Source organism: Heterocephalus glaber, unplaced genomic scaffold (assembly GCF_053883595.1).
Source record: "Heterocephalus glaber isolate CG9 unplaced genomic scaffold, H.glaber_assembly_v1.0 deba00001586, whole genome shotgun sequence".
Lineage (NCBI taxonomy): Eukaryota > Metazoa > Chordata > Mammalia > Rodentia > Bathyergidae > Heterocephalus > Heterocephalus glaber.
In genome coordinates, this window is record NW_028258364.1 from 3700130 (window position 1) to 3719651 (window position 19522).

Consider the following 19522-nt stretch of genomic DNA (forward strand, 5'->3'; position numbering starts at 1 on the left):
TTAAGAAGACCCTATCTCAAATTTAAAAATAAAAATTAAACACGTTTCTTAACCCCCATGAGACCTGCAGAGGGGCAGAGACGTGGGGAGAGAGGGCATAGAGAGGCCCATGGACCACTCTGCCTTCAACAGTGTGGAAGGACAAGACTTGGGACTATAATGTTAGGCAGTGTCTGCAGTGGATGTGTGTGTTGGAAAGAGGATGTTGGCACAAAGGCACAGACAGGGCAGACTATATGCCACTGACTAGAGGTCACCTAGCACTGATGGCTAAACCTGGCAAAGAATGGTCAGTGCCCCAAACAGCCTCTCCTGAAAAAGCGTTTTGTTGGCAAAGAATGTTGGTGCTTTCTCACCAGCCTGGTTATACACTGGGTGGAAGTCATGGTCAACCGAGAAGTCTGCGAGTCTGCCCAAAAAGGGAAGATCGAGTCAGAGAAAGCCACAGTCCCTTCAAGAGGCTCTTGCCTGACCTAGAAGAAGAAGACAAACTTTGAAGGAATTTTAAAAAACAGTACTGATGCTGAAATGCCAGAATTTGACAGTTCTAATAATCCAGATAGACGGAACATTTGTGAAAAACCCACCAAGGCATTGCTAAGAAAGCCAATACTAAAGAAGTTTGATGAGCAGATTTAACACAATTGTCAGGAATGTTATTGTAAAAAGTATAAAACTTTTATATTTATACCCCCTCAACAAAAGTTGAGAGCAGTCACCATACTGCATCTCTTCTCTAGTCCCAATCAGGTAGTGATCCAGAGGCGCATCTCCAACACTTCATGGGCCTCCTTAGGACTTTCTCAGTTAACTAGGACTCCCCACAGCTGCTCAGTAGGTACATCTTTCTCCCATAGTTACCTCCCTAGGTGTTCATGACTATTTGGGGCAACTACCTCTTGTCAGTGTGACTTGATGGAAAAGTTCCTGGTTGATTCCATTTGTCATAGCTCTGCGATGGACATTAAGGGCCCCAGCAACCTCAGTGGATCAAACTTTTTAAATCTTAGATTCAGGAAGATCTTGAATTTTTAAATGGCAGGTTTAGGCACTGTGCCTTTGCAGGGCATGTCACTGAAAAGCGTGCCCTGTTCCTCTAACCGCGATCCCCAATCCCCCACTCACTCACATAGACACTTCTTCAAGGAGTAGATTTAATTTAAGCTCACTGAGCCAATGAGCATTGTGCTAGATGCATCATTAGCTCCATTTCCAGGGCATCTTGGAATTTTTCCATCGAGTCAGTCCCTTCCTATATCTGTACTGTTTGCCCTAGACCTTGCAGTTCTTCCCCCACACTAAGAGAGCAGAATAAGTTTACTCACACCTTGACTTTAGGTTCATCCATCTGACTTGCCATGGACAACAGAATGAAGTGAAAATGACAATGCAGCACAATGAGCATAGGCCTTAAGATGCCTTCAATTTGCCTTGTCTTCTTGCACATCTGGTATCACCATGAAAAAAGCTCCCCCAGACTGCTGCCCCAGAACGGACATGTGGGTAGCTGACCTGAGCCCAAACAGTGTGACCACACATAACTTAAAACAGAGCTTCCCAGAGGAGCCCAGCCTCCAACAATCTACAGAAATTCAAGTCATGTAAGTAGTTTTTGTTTTAGGCCCCTGAATTTGGGGATGGGGCATGTAATGCACTAAAAACTAACTGTACAATGATTTCTCTAATACAGTGAATAATTGTGGTAGAATTTAACCAGGAAAAAAAAAAGGTGATTATTTCTAGAATAATTTCCTAGCATTTCCTAGTTTAACCTCAGTTTGTTTTGTTTGCTGAAATGTGTGTACTTCCTGGCATAGCCTAAGAGGACAATGTATCTACTCTCTTACTCTGAAGAACTCTGGGAGGACTACTCAGTCATTACTGACACACTATAGTCCCATATATATGTCACCACAGTACATGGGACGAATGCACAGTTAATTTGAAAAAGCAACTAAATCTGTTTGATGTGTTACAGTGCAAGGCTGCATTTATGAGTCATTTATTAAAACTCAGAACGCCTTCCCCCATAGAAAAATATTATAATGCTTCATAAAACCCCACTTAACCCTATAAGGTAAGGGAATGATGTCAATAATGCTATAGCACACACAAGAGAACACATCATCTCCTGCTGCTTGTCTTTCCTTCTCACGTTGCACCCTTCTCCCCTTCTGCTGCTTCTTTCCAAAGGAAGAGGAACAGCAGCGGATTGGTTACTATTTATTGTTAATCGGATTTCCTTTCCTAAGTGGGCAGACCGCTGTATTGAAAGGTGATACGGACCTGCATCTGTCTCAGGCCTGTGTCCTCCCACACAACAAATTGGGCTTAATGATCTTGGAGTCTGCTCTGCCCTCTCTCTCTCTCCACCCCCATCTCCCTCACACCCTTCCCAGACTTACCTGAGCCTTCAGCCCCCACATTTCATATTTGCAAAGGCAGCAGGAAATCTTATTGTGGTCTCAGGCCTAAGAGGAGTTCCCCATCACAGAATATTGGCAACTTTTATTCAAAGAATCCCCCAAAATGATTGTACAGATTAATAAGTCATTGTTTAATTTCTCTCATTTGGCTGGTGATCCTTGATTGGAGGCAAAATTGGAACCAAGGGTAAACGGCCTTTAGAATTCCTAAAACCATTTCAGTTCATCCACCCCTTGGGAAATGTCTCCAAGGAAGATTGGACATGACTTTCATGCAACCTCTTCTATGTCTTGAAGGTGAAATCTCCCTTTTACAACACTCATTTTTCAGAAGGATGTTTAGTTCTTTTATGGAGGAATAGTGGCCATATTTTGTTAGAAGAAACGTTGACTTCAAAGAAACTAAGAGAGAAAACAGAAACAATATGTATGCTCCATTTTTTTAAAATTGCATTAAAATGCATTCATTTATTCTCAGTTTCTCAGTTCAGAGCTCAAAGGTTAAACTTTTCCATAACTTTAGCTTTGATTGTACAAACTTATTCTGATATAACATAAGAATTTAATATTATTTTTCTGAGAGCATTTTGATGTTCTTCCATAACATCACTATTTTAATAAACGTGAATCTTTGACGCCTTTAGGCTTTACTAATCTTGTCTCATATTTTTTAAATATCAGACTAGGTTAGATATGTAGGCTCTGGTATTTATAACCAGAATATTCTTCTTAAATTCATTCTGAAAGGCATTCTCTGTATAGTCTTTCTCACAGCCTAAAAAAGATCATGTAAATTATCATTTGACTAGTTTCTCCATTAATTTTATACCAGAAAAGTACACAGTTGATAACCGTATATATATATTTTTTTAACTATAGAAAATTATAGGTGACTTGAGCCAAAGGCCTACAGACTGAGACTATCTTGTCAATCAGTATGAGTCTGAGTACCTTCTGAAAGCACTTTTATTTTTAACTGTATTGGGGACTGAATCCACGGCCTTAACACAGGGCTACATCTCCTGCCCTTTTTATTTCTGAGACAGGGTCTCACTGAATCACTGAGTTTCCCAGGCTGGGCTTGAAACTGTAATCCAGAAAGCACATTAAAATCTTTCTTAAGGGTTGGGAATGTAGCTCTAAGATAAACTGCTTCCCTAACTTGCAAGTCCTGGGTTCAGTTCCCAGCACCATACAGAAAAAAAAAATCAGGAGTGCCATATTCTACACATTGTTGAGTGGCTCAGGACTGACACCCACCCACCCACAGGGGAAGTCCCCATGCCTCACCAGGCCATAGTGCAGGTCCTGGTTCTCCTCTGCCTGCCATAGGGAGGGAGCAGAGGCTCTGGTGTGGGGGAGGCCTCTTCTGTGTGGAGAAAGCTTGCCTGCTCTGCTATGGGAAATGCTCCGAGAGAGGCAGGGCCAAGGAAAGGAGAGAGGAAGTGCTGGTAGAATTGGGTCCTGGCTCCTTGTACCCCAAAGCCAGAAGGGCTCCTGCCCTTCTCATAGTAACGTGACTCAATTCTCTTCAAAACAGATCAAAACACTCCTTTCTTTGGATTACAGAAATGAGGGTGTGTCTGAGTGGAAGCACCACTTTTGGCCACTCCACAAGCTCTCCAGTCTGAGAGCCAGCAGCTGCCAGGAAGCCAGGAAGGAGGGCAGATCCAAGGCTCAGCCAGAGCTTCCCTGAGTCCCGGACACCTGCACAGGCTCTTGGGAGACACGGAGGCACTGTCGTCCTCAGCCTTAGGAAAGGAAGGGATGACATCTGGCTCAAGTATCACTCAGCTTTCATCTGATTACACAGAGTGCTTCTTGCTTTCAGAAATTATAGCAGAAGTAACAGCAGTACAAGTAATTCACAAATCGTAGTAAAATCTCTTACAGTCTCAGAGAAATTAGGATGTAGTATTATAAATATAAAGAGCCAGGGGCCGGGGATTTAGTTCAGTGTTTCCGCTGCCTGCCTCACAAGCACAAGATCCTGAGTTCAATTCAATACAGGAAAAAAAAAAAAAAAAAAAAATATATATATATATATATATATATATATACTATCAATTATTTCAATTTTAAACTAAGGCTTTCTTACTATCAACAATACTAACAAACAATAAAACATTTTGCTTTTTGAGATTCCACAGATGAAAAAGCACATGTCGAGTGAAGCAAAAACAACACCTAGAAATTGAAGATACAGTTTGTTTCATGAACAACTGTGTGTATACATACAAATGTTAATATATATACTCATCGGCAAAGATGTAACACAAGAATGATATCTACAGTTCCTTTTCAGTGTTGAAAAGCTTAAGAAAAGTGGATCTTTTTAAAAACTTGATTGAGGATAAATTTGGGCAAGAATTTTGCCCAACTACTGACAGAGTTTTGTACTTTTGGTACATTTATGTGGGAACTTCCCTTCAGAACTTAAAAGGAAAGAATTTGCTCAGCATTTCTACAACATTTTTATAACTTGTAAAGAAACTTGGCAAGTGGGCACTAAGGGATAATATACAGGAATCAGGCGTAGATCAAAGAACAACTATGTTGTAATAAAAATAAGTAGTTTCACTCTCCTTGGAGAATTACCCTAATTCTCCATCTCTAACCTTGATAAAGGAATTGATAAATAGCCCAGATTCTATCTGGCTGCTCAGCAACTTCAGAAGAAGCCCCATAGTAATGATCAGAAAAAATTGCACCCCAATATAATTACTAGCTATAAAAATGTTTACTTGCTATTTATGCAATATGATGTTTTCAAAGCTTCAAGATGCTTTCGTTATAACACAATCCCTGGGGAGTAGAAATTAAGGTGTGGCCACCAACAACTAACTAGTTTACTACTTAGAAATGTTCAAATGTTTCTGCATTTTCCCTAGAGGCCTGCAACAATCTTAAACCCAAGTCTTTTTGTTGTTATTATGTATATTGTCTAATGGTGTGGCGGACCCTTTCTTGATTGTTATAGTGACTTGTTAATTTTTTTATGCCAAAGATGATAGTGGGTTAGCAAAATAAAAGCTAATTTGACTTTTTAATGTTTTTACAATTGTATATTTTATTATGAAACAAAAACTCTAAACATTCAGAATTTGAAGGTGAATAATAAAGACCTAAATCAGGAGGAACTGGAAAGCTGCTCAACTTCCCCACCCTGACTCCTACTCAGGAGGCTTTCTTTTTCTCTGGATAAGGCAGGAAATCTGCACAGCACTGCTTGGAGAGTATTTACTGAATCATCCCTCAGAGAATCACAAGTATGTATGGGACTACTTACAGCTAGCTGCACATTGTAGTTGCTACACACCATTCCAGGTCCTACTGGGTCAAAGAGGCATCCTGTTACAGTGGAAAGAAAACGCCACAGACAGGCTAACAGAAGGGAAAGGGCAAGGGGCAGGGAAAGTAAAGGGGAAAAGGATTAATTATGACACAAATGTAAACTTTCCTAGTTAAGACTAATGCAGTACTTATTTAAAACAAACAAACAAAAAATACGTAAAGGAATTGTTTGGTACTTTTCCATTAATTTTTCTAAGGTCTTGACCTCCTAATGAAAAATTTCTGACTAAAAGGGGTTTTCCTCACCACTTAGTTCCTTTTTTGGTCCTACAGTGAATCAATGATCCCATCTGTGGCCCCTCAGACAGTTACCATAGAAACAAGAGCAACACTAACAGCTTTCTGGCTTCACTGTGGAATCCAGAGCAGAGCGCAATTGAGCTGTCAGAGGACCTTCCTAGGTAAAGTTCTACCTGATAAGTAAGAGTTTCCAGAAAAATGGTGACACATACAGCAATGAAAATAGATTGTTAAACTCACCCTGAAAAATCCCTTTTGATTCATAGACTGTCTACAAGATTGAAACATAAGAAACCATCTCCTCTAATGGGCACTTCTCAATTCCTATACAAGTACCTCAGGGGGGCCAATAAAACTTCCTCATGTCAGCATGGAGAGGAATCATATTAGCAAAAGGAAAATAAAATTCTTGAAGCTTGAGGAAATGAGGAAAAAAATACTAATCAAGGGGAGTTAGGTAGCAGAGTGAATGAGAGGGACGGGATCAGATGTCATTAAATAAGTAGGAGTTTTTACATAACAATTCTGTACAGCTGTTGAAATGAATGAACTCTAAGAACATGTATTATTATAAATGAATCTCAGGAATATAATGGCAAGAAAAAATCAAGTGGTAAAAGGATGCTTATATAAGCTATCACGTAAAGTTTGAAACACATGAAACAATAGTTTATAATTTTTTGAATACATAATAGGCAAAAACAAGCATTTAAAAATACATTCTTATCATGATAATTCATCTCTATCATGTTTGACCTAATTGAGACAACAAAATTTTGCTGTATTATTTACATAGGGTCACTCACATCAAATATCTGATGGGATTCTTTAATCTACACTTACTGAAAAAAAAATGAATAAGGATTTGAAGGAAAATGACAAATTATTCTGAGTAATAACATCTAAGTATACAATACATATATAGTTTCATGCTATATACTTACTAAGAATACACAGTTGGAAGGATTATGTTAGATAGTCACACATATAATCTCTATATGTTTAGCAAATGTGAAAAAAAAATAGTTTCTACTCTTGCTTACTTTAGATTGCTACCTTTTGCCATTACCCAGCCTTGCTAATTCTTAACATGTCCTAAATTATTCTCAAGGGTTGCTCCCACCACCAACAACCCCTCTTGTCTCTATTTGCAGGGGAAAGAAGCACAGCTTCCTGCTTACCTCATTGTTCCATCTTAAATTTAAATTTCATCTTGAAAAGTAGTGTTCCTAAAAATGTCCTCTTTTTCCAGCATGCTCTGTATTCTCTGCCCAGATGCTTCTGTGATATTTCCTTACTGGGCTGATGGAGGGGTGGTTGAACTCTCTCTAGTCCTCTGGACAGGAAGAGTGCCTTCTCAACTGAGTTAGCAGTGAAACCAAGACCATCTGACTACTTGTGTTTCCCATTAAACACTCCTTAAGGGTGTTTTGTAAGTGATATCATAAGGTCACTACTTGCATTTACAAGTTTATTCTTTCACTATTTTTATATGATTTGATGTTTTGATTTATATATTTTATATATTTCCAAAAGAAGTAAAAGGTACTTACACATTTTTAATTTTAAAAATAATGTTATATAGTATACCTATATATTTTTCATCAGCTTGAAGTTAATATGAAAAACCTTATTCAGAACATAATTTGTTTTGACTATAAATGTTCTTTTGTGTACCTCAGATTTCCTCAAAATGAGTTGTTTTTTTAACTGCTTTGTTAAATTTGGGAGAAAAAGGTGTTCTATTTTCAAGTAAACTGGCATATTTGGGGTTAGAACAAATTAAATAAATTTAATTTCTGAAAACCTTCTCGAACCTATATGTGACTATCCACTATATACCCCAAGAATTGCTCAAGAATACCGTGTAATTTCCTTTTTGATGCATGTAGAATATTTAATAATGCCTTGGGACACAATAATTTTCATATTCATTTGGACATATTTCAAAATCATTTCTATAATTGTCTCCTTAATTTCATTTTTACATGCAATTGATTTTTTACTTTTTTTACTTAAATTAAAAAAACATTCATTTATAAAAACTCAAATAACCCAGAGGTATAATAAATAAGAAGCAAACATCTTTCCATTATCTCAAATCATGGTTTCCTCTCTTAGACATAACCACTGTCAACTGTTTGGTGAGTCTCTCTTTCAGTCACTTTTATAGAATGTAATTCAGCTCCTATTTCATATAGCCAAAGGGAAATATCAAATATCTTCAAAATTGGATTAGAAAAAAACCAAAAATTTTTTCCAATAATACATTTTTCCTGATAATTCAATGCCTACAACTTGAATAGTGTCATATATGTTTATGTGAAACTTGACTTTTCATTAATGTAAATAATTAGTTATCAAGGAACTGAAATAATGAATAACACAACTTCTGCACATTTTCTCCAAATTGTGCTAAGTAAATCATAGCTTTAGCTTTGTTCTTTCTTTAAAACCATCACTAGTAATACGTGAAACTATCTGAGGACACAAAAATCAAACCACACCCTCACTCACCAAACTGAGGCAAGACCTCAACGCCCTCTAGTGGGGCAGCCTCTGTGTATCTCATGTGGGACCGAACTACTAATTCCAGTAATATGATGAAGCTGAGATTGTAAGTCACCACTAGTGGAATTGTACTCTTTCTTTCATTCATTTAAAAAATATTAAACTTTCAGTGAAATCATGGGAGACTTTTCCTTCTTGGTGATCCTCCTTTGGCACATGGTACAACTGTCCTCTGGTGCCCAGCAATCTCCCTGCTCAGGAGGTTGAATGACTTACCAAAGATGTAGGATCCTGTAGGAAAGGTTCCTTTGTGTCCTGGATCTTTGTTGACCTTGAGGGGCCAGGGCCAAAATATTGGCTGTCCTCATAGTCCAGTTACCTTTCTAGTTTTGGTCTCCAAATTTTAGTTGTTGAACACCCAGAAGAGAAGATCAGTGACGTAAGTATTTCAGTAGGAGCAGTGAGCTTAACTATTATAATTTTGTCTGGACATTAAGCACTTTTGAAATATAAAGAACAGTTAGAGGGCTGTTATTTTACCAACCATGATCATTTAGTTGAATCTCTGCAGAATGTTAACAGACAACAGTTACACATTATATAGAGAAATAAGATCAAAAGCCACACATAGTATTTTAGCATGACAACCATGATGACCTTGTCTTTGGAACACATTCAAATATCCATCTCTATATGAAAGTCTTTTAGTCAAACACCTCTATTTGATTAGAAGACATTAAATGACACATAGAAAACTTATTTGTTATACTTTAATAGTATATAAATTTCCACTGGGCCTTATAGTTTTGAACCACTTTGTACCCACCTCACCACATGGATTTGCTGTATAAAACATCTTTGAAAAGTGGGGTGGGTGGGCATCCCCCTTCCCAGTCCCCCTTCCATCTCTCTTAGAAGCTTTCTTTCTCTCAATAAATTTTTCCTATTCTTAAAAAAAATTAAACTTTCTTTTAAAAAAAAAATCAAAATGAACCAACACCAGAAAGCAGGAAAAAATTATTTGAGGGGGAATGTTCATATATAAAATATCAGATAACAACTTTGTTGCTACAGAAGTTCAGTCACTAATCTTCCAAGTGTTTCTTCACCTTCACTACCCATTCTTGGGCACATCACAATGCTCTACTACTGAATTTGCAAAGACTTAAATCTATTCCACCATTTATAAATATATATTTTTCTGTAGTTTTATTTGTTCAATTTATTGCTTTTAAATATTACTTCCTTTATTTCTCCAAATAACAAAAAAATTGCTTTTCTTCCCCTAAGAATATAAATTCTAAGCTTCTCATATTTAAAATAGAACCCCTATTCTGAGGCCTGGTGAGAGGCAATGAAATGTAGTCCCTAAGAGAGGGTAGACCTCCAGGCCTGGCTGCAAAGCCCAGAAGAGCCATTTACTGTCCATGTAATGATGAGGTAGTTATTTAAATCCTCTAATCTCAATATGCTCATCTGTGAAATAGAATGATGATAACAGTGTCCAACAGGCATGGGCTTAAATAAAAAAGTCCTTGTAAAAGAGGTAGAACAGTGCATACACACAGTGAGCACTTAATATTTGTTTTTTGATATTACTACTTTATCAGAGTGAATTAGAATAAGACACCATGAATGAAAGATTTGCTTGGAACCCCTCATTCAAGACCAAATGCAGCTATTCAAAAGCCAGGCCATCACTATATCTTGTCTAAACTGTTACAGTAGACTTCTGACCCTTTGGCCCGCACCCTCTGCCAATTGCAATGAACTTCCCCAGACTTATTTCTTTTCCGAAAAATAATGTTTGCATTTCTTTCTAGTTCCATATGTGATGAACTAGTCTTCCTGCTGAAAACAACTATGAAAGCTAAAACATAAAATAACTGTAGAGAACCTGGAAAGCACACGGCGAGCATGACTGGAAATGAAAGGCCAAGATCCTTGAGAAGAGTGGCAAAGGAGGGGAGCTGTGCTGTCACTGTCACTTGTTTTGGACTTCACAAAACAGAGGAAATAGACCCAAGCAGAGGACTTAGTGGGCTGAGGAGAAACGTTATAATTTATTGGTGCCAAAGTGGGTAGGACTTCAGAGGAGAAAGTATAGAGAGTGAGCAAGGTGAAATGAAATGAACAAATCATCCAACCTTGTCCCTTTTCAAGTCTCTGGCTAACTCCTTAGGACATATCCCCAGAGAGAGACAACAGAAATTGCAACAGAAAAATAGGATTAGAACAAAGAGCTGAACAAAAGTTTAACTAAACAGCTCTGCATTGCTGCAAAGGTGGAAGTTTGGGGCCACGCCCAGTAAGATGAAGCAGTCAGAGTAAAGATGTCAGTAAATACCTTGAGCTTTTAGCTGAGAGGCAAAAGTATTATATCCTAGGAGAAAGGGCAATGCCAAAATACAAAAGCCTCAATTATGACCAAAACTATTTCCCAAAAGGATAAAAAATGATTTCTTTTATGTACAAAGAGTTCCTACAGATCAATAACATTTAAAAATCCACTAGAAAAATATGCAAAGGACATGGATAGACAATACATGGGAAGGAAAAGGAAAATAGATTTTAAACATAAAAACAATACCTTGGATAGGGGTGGAAATTGCCAAAGCATGTTATATGTCTGTACAAATACACCAGATAAACCTAAGCTACAGGACAAAGCAGAGAATTCATCAAATTTAAGATAAGAGGTGGAAAAAGGAACTGTCAGAAAGGAGTAGCACCCTAATCGATGATATTGCTGTGAGAAGTCTAATTAATATCAGAGACCCCTGTGGCAGGTACTGATCTCCTGCTCAGTGCTGCAATGCAAGGTTAGAAGAAAAACTCAAAGATAGAATTAAAAAGACAAGAAATGGGGAGCCAGGTTGACCAATGTTCACACAAGCAAGGCTGAACAAGTAAAGGGCATAGACACCCTGAGCTGTTGATATTTATTGGTGACATCATGGTTAGATTGAGGTAAAGGGGCTACATGAGAGGATGCATAGTTGCTCTGTACATGTTGGTGATGCAGGCAAGGCTTGTAAAGGAAGAAACAAAGCATTCTTGAATTAGGAACAGAACAGACAAAATATAGGTTGTGGTTAATAATTAACCTTGTCTTTTTAGTAAAGCAAGTTTTAACTCTGGAAATGGAATTTGGGTGTGAGTCACTTTGGCCTCAGCATGTAGACTTTGGTAGGACTTGGTTCTGTAAACAAGCCAGTTGTGGGGTTAACTCTTTACCACCTGCACTACTTACAGCCTGCTTTGGGCATAATCAATGAGGTGGCCTCCCACAATTAATCTCCTAATTCAGTATCTGATAGTTGGAATTGTTACTTGGTTACTTGTATGTCTAGCAGTCTAGTAGGGGAGAAGTCAATACACAAAAGTTTCAAGATGGGAGACTATGTTTGTTATCTATTTCTGTTTAATGAATTATTCTACAATTTAGTAGCTTAAAATAATATTTATGACCTTGGTATTTCTGTAAATCATGAATCTGAGCTTGATTTAGCAGGTTCTCCATGTCAGGTTCTTTCACTCAGCCTCCTGGCTGTGGGGCATGGACACCCCTACCAGAGCTGACCTTGCTCCAGCATTTCTCCATTTTAGAGAAGGATGGTCCCATCCAGTGGACTGACTGCATTCTTTTCTCCTTGATGACTCTCAAACCAAGAAGTGCTCAGATTTCTGCTCCTGACAATAGACAAAAAACACTACTTGTCCAACATGAATATTTTCAGAAAATCATGCAATATCTGTAGCAAGAAAGGCTTGTAGAAAATGTAAATTCACAAAGGTGCAGTGGAAACTCCAGAAGTCTGGAGAAGCCAGGAGTGTGGATCATCTGAGAAAAGCTGCAGGGAAGGAAGAGAGCTGGACCAAAAAGGAAGCCATGGGAGCTACAACCACCAGAAGTGCCACAAAGGCAGAACCACCCAAATCCTTTGGAGTGTACAACTTGCCACAGATTGCCAGGGATGCTGGCAGTGGAAATATGGGATTCAATGTTTGCCCTGCTGGATTTTGGACTTGCCTTGGTCCTATTCCTTTGTATTCCCCTATTTGTACCTTTTGGTATGGTAAAGTGTATCTGTGCTATTGAATGTTGCAAGTATTTAATTTTCTCTTCATTTGTTCAGAAGCTTGCAGCTAAGAGTTTGCCTTAAATCTCAGAGGAGACTTGGGACTTGGACTTTTCAGTAATGCTGGAACTTTTGGGACTTTAGCAACTCTTAGAGATGGACTAAATGCCTTTTGTGTATAGGAATGTACATGATTCTTAGTGGGGCCAGGGGCGGAATGTTATGGTTTGGGTCTAGATGTCCCCTCAAAGCCTCCTGTGGTCATAGGCTCTATCTAAAGTATGTGAAGCTGGAATTGATTCATGATGCAATGCTAAGCTCAAAGGCTCTAGGATTAAGGGGGTGAGTGCTACCTGCCCTAAGTAGTCTGAATAAGATAAAAGGGGCAGGAAGTGTCTCTCTTGTTGCCTTGTGTGTGCCATGTTGTTTCTCCTCTGAAATGCCTATTCACCATCCCTTCCTTGGAGCCAGCCAATTATGGACTGAAACCTCTATGAACTGTAAGCCAAATAAACCTCTTCCCCTTTAAAAAAAAAAAGAAAGAAAGAAAGAAAGAAAGAAAGAAAGAAAGAAAGAAAGAAAGAAAGAAAAGAAAGAAAAGATAAATTCAATAGCCCCAGTTGGTTCATTTTTAGATCAACTGGAAGGAAGGCTGAAGGTTTTTATTTTTTCAACACAATAAGTTTTCTTTGATTAAAGCTATATTGGCATAAGCTTATGAACATTCTTAAGCATTTTTAAGTACACTTAAGTATCAATATCTTTAATTCCTAATTATGTAGCATTTTCTTCTTAATTAAATAAGTACCTAATAAACATACTTCATATGTAAATTTTATCTCAAACTGTTAAAGAATTTATATTTCAAAATATAAAAATACATGTGCATCAAACATGATGGCACATGCCTGTAAATCTAGCTCTCTGGGAGGCTGGGACAGGAGGACAGCAAATTTGAGCCCAACCTGGGCAACTTAGCAACTTAGGGAGAACCTATCTCAAAACAAAAATTTTAAAAATGAGCTCAGGATGTGGCTTGGTGTAAAGGCCCTGTGTTCACTCCCCAGTAACAAAGTAAAATAATAAAATAAAGATTCCTTATCATCCAAGCTTTGGCTCTTCTTACAGGAAACTATCCTTACCAGTTTCTTAGGAATCATTGCAGAGGTACTATCATGTGCACATATATATAGACTACTTTGTTTACAAATGATAACATACTATATAAACTGTATTTGTATATTCATTCTTTTGCTTAGTATATATTAGAGATAGTTATATAACAAGACAAAGTATCTGTGTAACATCCTGATGGAATGGAATGGTTATGCAATCCATTGTGTGGGTCATATTTTATTTGACTGCCCTCTGTTGGTGAACATTTAGTTTGTTTCTAATCTTTGGCTTAAATTAATATAATTTTTATACTTATATACAGTAAAACCTTGGATTGCGAGTAACTTTTTCTGCAAGTGTTCTGCAAGATGAACAGACATTTCTAATAAATTTTAACTTGATAAAGGAGCAAAGTCTTGCAATAAATAGTACACGAGGCAGAACATCACATGATCATAATTGAGTCAATGGTTCTTTTCTTTCTCCCTCTCCTCTCCTCTGCTCTCCTCCTCCTCCTCCTCCTTCATCTTCTTCCTCTCTCTCTCAGCAGAATCCCTTACTTCAGATGAGATTAGAGAGATGTGTAAAATGTGGGAAACTGTAAAATTTTGTGGAGAAGCACTATCCAAATAAGCCTCTAGCAGTGTGAGTGATGAATCTGTTTAATAACATTCCAATGTCACATTTCCATGAAATCCTCAGAAGAAGACAAAAGCAAGAGTCATTGGATAGGTTCCTTGTTAACGTTGCATGAAAAGAAAAAGATTCCATTGGGCCAATAGATAACACTGATTCCATTAGTGATAGTGAAAGTTGTCCTACACAATAACCCTCCTCTCTCTTGTCTCCCTCACATCAGCCACAAAGGTTTTCAAAGGTAAGTGTATTTTTCTTCATATTTTTTATTTTCTTTATAATATTATATTACAGTATTATAATCAGTTTTATATGAATATTTTTGGAATGTGAAATGAATCATCTGAGTTTCCATAATTTCTTATGGGAAAATTCATTGTGCTTTGGATCAACCTAATGGAACAACCCAATTGGAACAATACAACTCTAGAATGAATTTTGCTCAGAAACTAAGGTTTTACTGTACATGTCTTTGTGTGTGTATATTTTTACAAATGGTTACATCAAAAACTATATGCATTTTAAAATTTGATAGATACTGCTTCCATAAAGATTTTTTCCAAACTCCACCCCCAAAATAGTATATGAAAATGCCTATTCTTTGATAAAGTATAACCATATTCTCTGATTTCTGTCAATCTTCTAAACTGCAAGTCATGTTTTGTTGTAGTAAAAGTTCATTACTTTTATCAGAGGCATTGTCTTTTTTTATTAGTGCATATAATTATAAAGAGTAGTGGGTTTTATCTGGTATATTTATACAGGCATATGAAATACTTCGACAGTTTCCACCCCTACCCAACACATTGTTTTTATGTTTAAAATTAATTTTTCTTTTCCTTCCTGTGAATTGTCTATCCATGTCCTTTGCCTATTTTTCTATTGGATTTTTAAGTGTTATTGATCTGTAGGAACTCTTTATACATAAAACAAATTAACCTTCTTTTGCCATAAATGTTGCATGCATTTCCATTTGTTATTTGTCTTTTGTTTTTTATTATGGTTCATCCTTTAATTTATAAAACATTTACTTCATGAGATTATTTCTACAGATGTTCAAACAGTAGACAGTAAAATGTCAATATTCCATCTTTTAGCAGTATTTATTCTCACAATGACTATTTTACTTCTACCAGACTATAGCTTAATTCTGAAGGCAAAAAAAGAAAAAAGATTTTTTTATCATGCCATTGGATTTTCCATTTAAAACATAATCTTCACTTTTTAGTTGACATGATTTGGAGTTAATCTCATGCTGGAATAAAGAAGAGCTTTATGAGCATGAAATCTGTTTATATTTGTTCTGTGTTTGAAGGATTAGCTGTCATGTACCCAGCTGAAATGCCTGACGTCCTGAAAATGGCCCTGGGATTACTGCTAGTAGGGGAAGATCCTGAGCATATTCAGGTCTCTGTGCTGGCCCTGGCAGAATTTAACCCCATCACATTGGTAAGGTGAGATTTGATAGAGTGGTTACATCTCAAAATATAGAGAGCTATACAAAATAACTTGTTTTAAAAAAAGGAAACTTTGGCTGAGGATTTGGCTCAGTAGTGTAGCACTAGCCTAGCACTTGCAAGGCTCTGGATTCAATCCCCAGTACCACAAAAAAAATTTTAATATAAAAATAGAAATAAAAAGGAAAATTTTAACTATTTTATAGTTTCATAGTCAAATAAAGGCAGATAAGATAATGAAACTTTATCTTAATTGTCACATAAGGCTTGGAGCATTTTGATCAAAAATCTCAGAATTAACTAACTTTCATCCCAAATTAATTCAGTCTTACCTAGTTATCTATACTTCCCTTCTTATCAACAAAAGATCAAATCCAACAGTACATGTGCAGTTTGAGAATCTGTCATAAAGCTGGCTGAAATTAGAACACTGTTTACTTAACAACGAACACTAAAGCAAATCATTTCAATCACTTAATTGATATCAAAATATTTTGGATTCTCCACTATATGCCAATGTTATGAACAATACTGATAAATTAGATGTGGCTCTTATCTCTAAGTTGGCTGGTAGTAAAAGCTAATGTCAAAGATTTTAGTTAATATGGCAAGCAGTTTCCAAAATGGCTCTCAGTGATCTTGGTTTCCTGGAATCCACTTTTCTTGCAATAATAAAATATAACAAATGCAGCAATTTATAAAGAATAGATATTTATTTCTCACAGTTCTGAGGCTGAGAAGTCCAAGATCAAAGCACCAACCTCTGGTCTGCGGAGGGCATATTTTCTGTGTTCTCCCATGGTAGAAGACAGAAAGGCAAGCTTACAGAAGTTATGTGAAGTCTCCTTTAAAAAAAACTTTACTCCTGTTAAAGAAGGAGCAGTCTGCACAGCCTCATTACCTCTCTAAGGCCCCACCTCTTACTACCACCACACTGGCAACACCTGAATTTTGGAGGGCACTGATTCAAACTATTGCAATAAGATTTGCAAATAATGTGTTTACTAGTTTTACTTAATACTTTACATATTTGAAATTTTGGTTAAAAAACAACTGTTGATCAACTTTTTTAGAGTTGCACAAAAAATAAAATAATAGGAAAAGCAATGGATTGTTTGCCAAATTCAATTTGAGTGTGACACCAACTTCATGAAACTTAAAAAATGTCCTAATTGTTTGGAAACTGGGGGCTTTTAACACTGTTCATGTTTTCATGGGTTAAAGAAATCATTGTTTTCTTTTTTCTCAATGCTGTAGATTCAACAATATATTAATAGAAAAATGTATCTTCTCATGTGGATTAGACATCAAGAGACCAATTTGTGCATATAAGAAAAAATTAAAAATAAATACACTCAGAAAATATATTATTGAACTGTATAATGAACATAAATTTATTGGCAGTGTTCCAGAAGGCATGTAAAACTGTATTAATAAAGAATGATCTTTTTCATTATTCTCAAAAATTCTTCCCATTTATTTCTCCATCTTTATCACAATCAGCTTCATTGAACATTTCCTGTAAAAAAATGTAACATGACCTATGGAAACTATTAAAAATGAGTAAGTGAATACTCAAATACATATTCAAATCAAATTTTATTTTCAATGAAAAGTTACAACTAAAGTTAGAATACAGAATAATTATGCATAAATTATAGTGATAAAAATAAGCAAGATTTACCTGAAGTTCATTGTCTGTTAAATTTTCCCCTAGTTCCTTGGAAACCCTCCTTATATTATTTAGTGTTATGCTTCCAGTGTCATCATCATCAAATAATTTGAAAGCCTTCGATATTTCTTTCATCTTTTTCACTCTTTTAGAAAAATAGCTATCATTAGTCTTTTATTTACTCCTCAAGTTGGACTTAGTAGATCTTTGACTTCTTGATCTGTAATGTAGCAGGAATCTGAATTCTGACTTTGTTGTTCTGACTTTTAACAACTTTCCCAATGTGCTCATATCTACCACCAGGGTACTTAAATGCATGTGCTGAAGCGGGAAACACCACAGGATGATACAGAAAGTGTACCCTAGCAGTGCACACCCTTAACCAAAGCTATAAGTTGTAAAAGATCAGGGAAGTTGTCTCATTTGAGGCTCCTTGGGACAACGCCTGGCAAAAATAGGCACTCAATATGTGTTTGACAAATACAAAGCTTCAAAATCTTGGGCCCATTTTCTCTATTCTACTCTATCATTATTACACTGTAGTATCATTATTTCCTGACAAGAACCTCTTCTGTACTCCATACAGTCTTTTATTACCCTCCTGGAAACCTCTTTAATCTTGCTATTCCTATCTAAATCCTACCCATCTTTAAAGTCCTAGTTCCAGTTCTCTGAAACCTCTGATTGCTGCAGCCACAAAATATAGAAGGCTACTGCTTACATATCTTTGAAAAATAAAATCATGACTACCATTTTTACATTCATAATGGCAAAAAAATTTCAAAATTAATAGTGCCAACTCCTTCTTGGTCTATTTCATCTATCATTTGTTCAATTTCTTCTTTCTTTGGTACAAATCCTAAGGCCTGCATTGCAATCTGAAATAGGAAAGAAATAAATTTTAATTTGCCACAATTTCATTCTGAGCTTTATAATTGCTTACTAATTAATAGCCCCCCCCAACATGGACTGAGATAAACCTAGGAAATTAGATCAGCAAGCCTAGGTTCTGATCCCACTTAGCTACACCCTGGGCTTTGGCCCACTCATCTATAAAATACAATTCAAATGTTTAACAAGATATTGTTTTGCTAATGCAGGGCAGGTGTATGTTCTGAAGAGACTTTATATCAGTCTTTCAAAAAACTATTAAAGAAAGGTTTAATATTTCCAAAAATAAATGTTAAGGCTTTTTAAATGTTTTAGAATTAGAAATAATTTCAGAATCTTCAATTCTTTCACATCTAAGGTTCCAGGCCCATCTATATGTCAAATAAGTCAAAGTCTCTTTAATTTCTTGCTTTTGAGTTTCACTCAATTCAATTTTTGCTGCTTTTTTCTTCTCTTGCTCTAAATTTGTATGGTAGTTAGATGCCTGTAATAAATACATATATGGGTGAAAGATAAACTATATAACTAGAATAATTGATGAACAAATTAAATGTCATAAATGAATATATTTAAGCATACCTTATTTCCTACTATATAACGACCCCAATGGTTTCCTCCTTGTAAACATTTGTGATTTTAGTCATTGATGTTTTGGTGGAAAAGCTTATTTTTTTGTTTTTGTTTTTTACCATTCAGATCTTTCCTTAAAACTAGAGCTTTTTGAAATCTGGCCATGGTGGCACTTGCCTATAATCTCAGCATTCAGGAGGCTGAGGCAGAAGGATCATATGTGAATATGAGGCCAGCCTGGACTACATAGTAAGTTCAAGACCAGCCTGAACTACATAGTGAGACCTTGTCTCAAAAAAACAAAAACAAAATTAGTGCCTTTTGAGAGGAAAAAGAAACAAAAGACAATGTGCCTGATGTTATGTCAGAATACAATTAGCTTTACTTGGTATATCTGAAAAGTATACTTTCATAAATACCTATACGTTTCACAATAAAATGTGTTTGTTTGGGGTCATGCTTGACTGAAACACAGTATCTTTTTCCACTTTATTCTACCACACTGTCCTATATTATAGAGATGGGGAAAGTGAAAAGCCACTTTTTCCAGGTAAAAAAATGACTTCA

The 19522-nt window shown here is 36.4% G+C and overlaps 1 long non-coding RNA gene and 1 pseudogene across 3 annotated transcripts; both read right to left on the bottom strand.

Moving 5' to 3' along the window:
* Positions 1 to 695: 695 nt before the first annotated feature.
* LOC110343977 (uncharacterized) lies at positions 696 to 16663 on the bottom strand. Of its 2 annotated transcripts, none has more exons than XR_002386247.2 (4): positions 16584 to 16663; positions 8808 to 12224; positions 5716 to 5810; positions 696 to 2828 (listed from the first exon to the last, which is right to left on the bottom strand). It is a non-coding gene; the product is annotated as an uncharacterized LOC110343977 (long non-coding RNA). The 2 variants fall into 2 exon arrangements; XR_015443892.1 differs by having other exon boundaries at positions 16546 to 16663.
* A 526-nt stretch (positions 16664 to 17189) lies between these two features.
* LOC101720216 (uncharacterized) lies at positions 17190 to 19000 on the bottom strand (annotated as a pseudogene). Its single transcript, XR_015443933.1, has 4 exons — positions 18724 to 19000; positions 18245 to 18374; positions 17507 to 17639; positions 17190 to 17341 (listed from the first exon to the last, which is right to left on the bottom strand). The product of XR_015443933.1 is annotated as an uncharacterized LOC101720216 (transcript).
* Between the last annotated feature and the right edge of the window lie 522 nt (positions 19001 to 19522).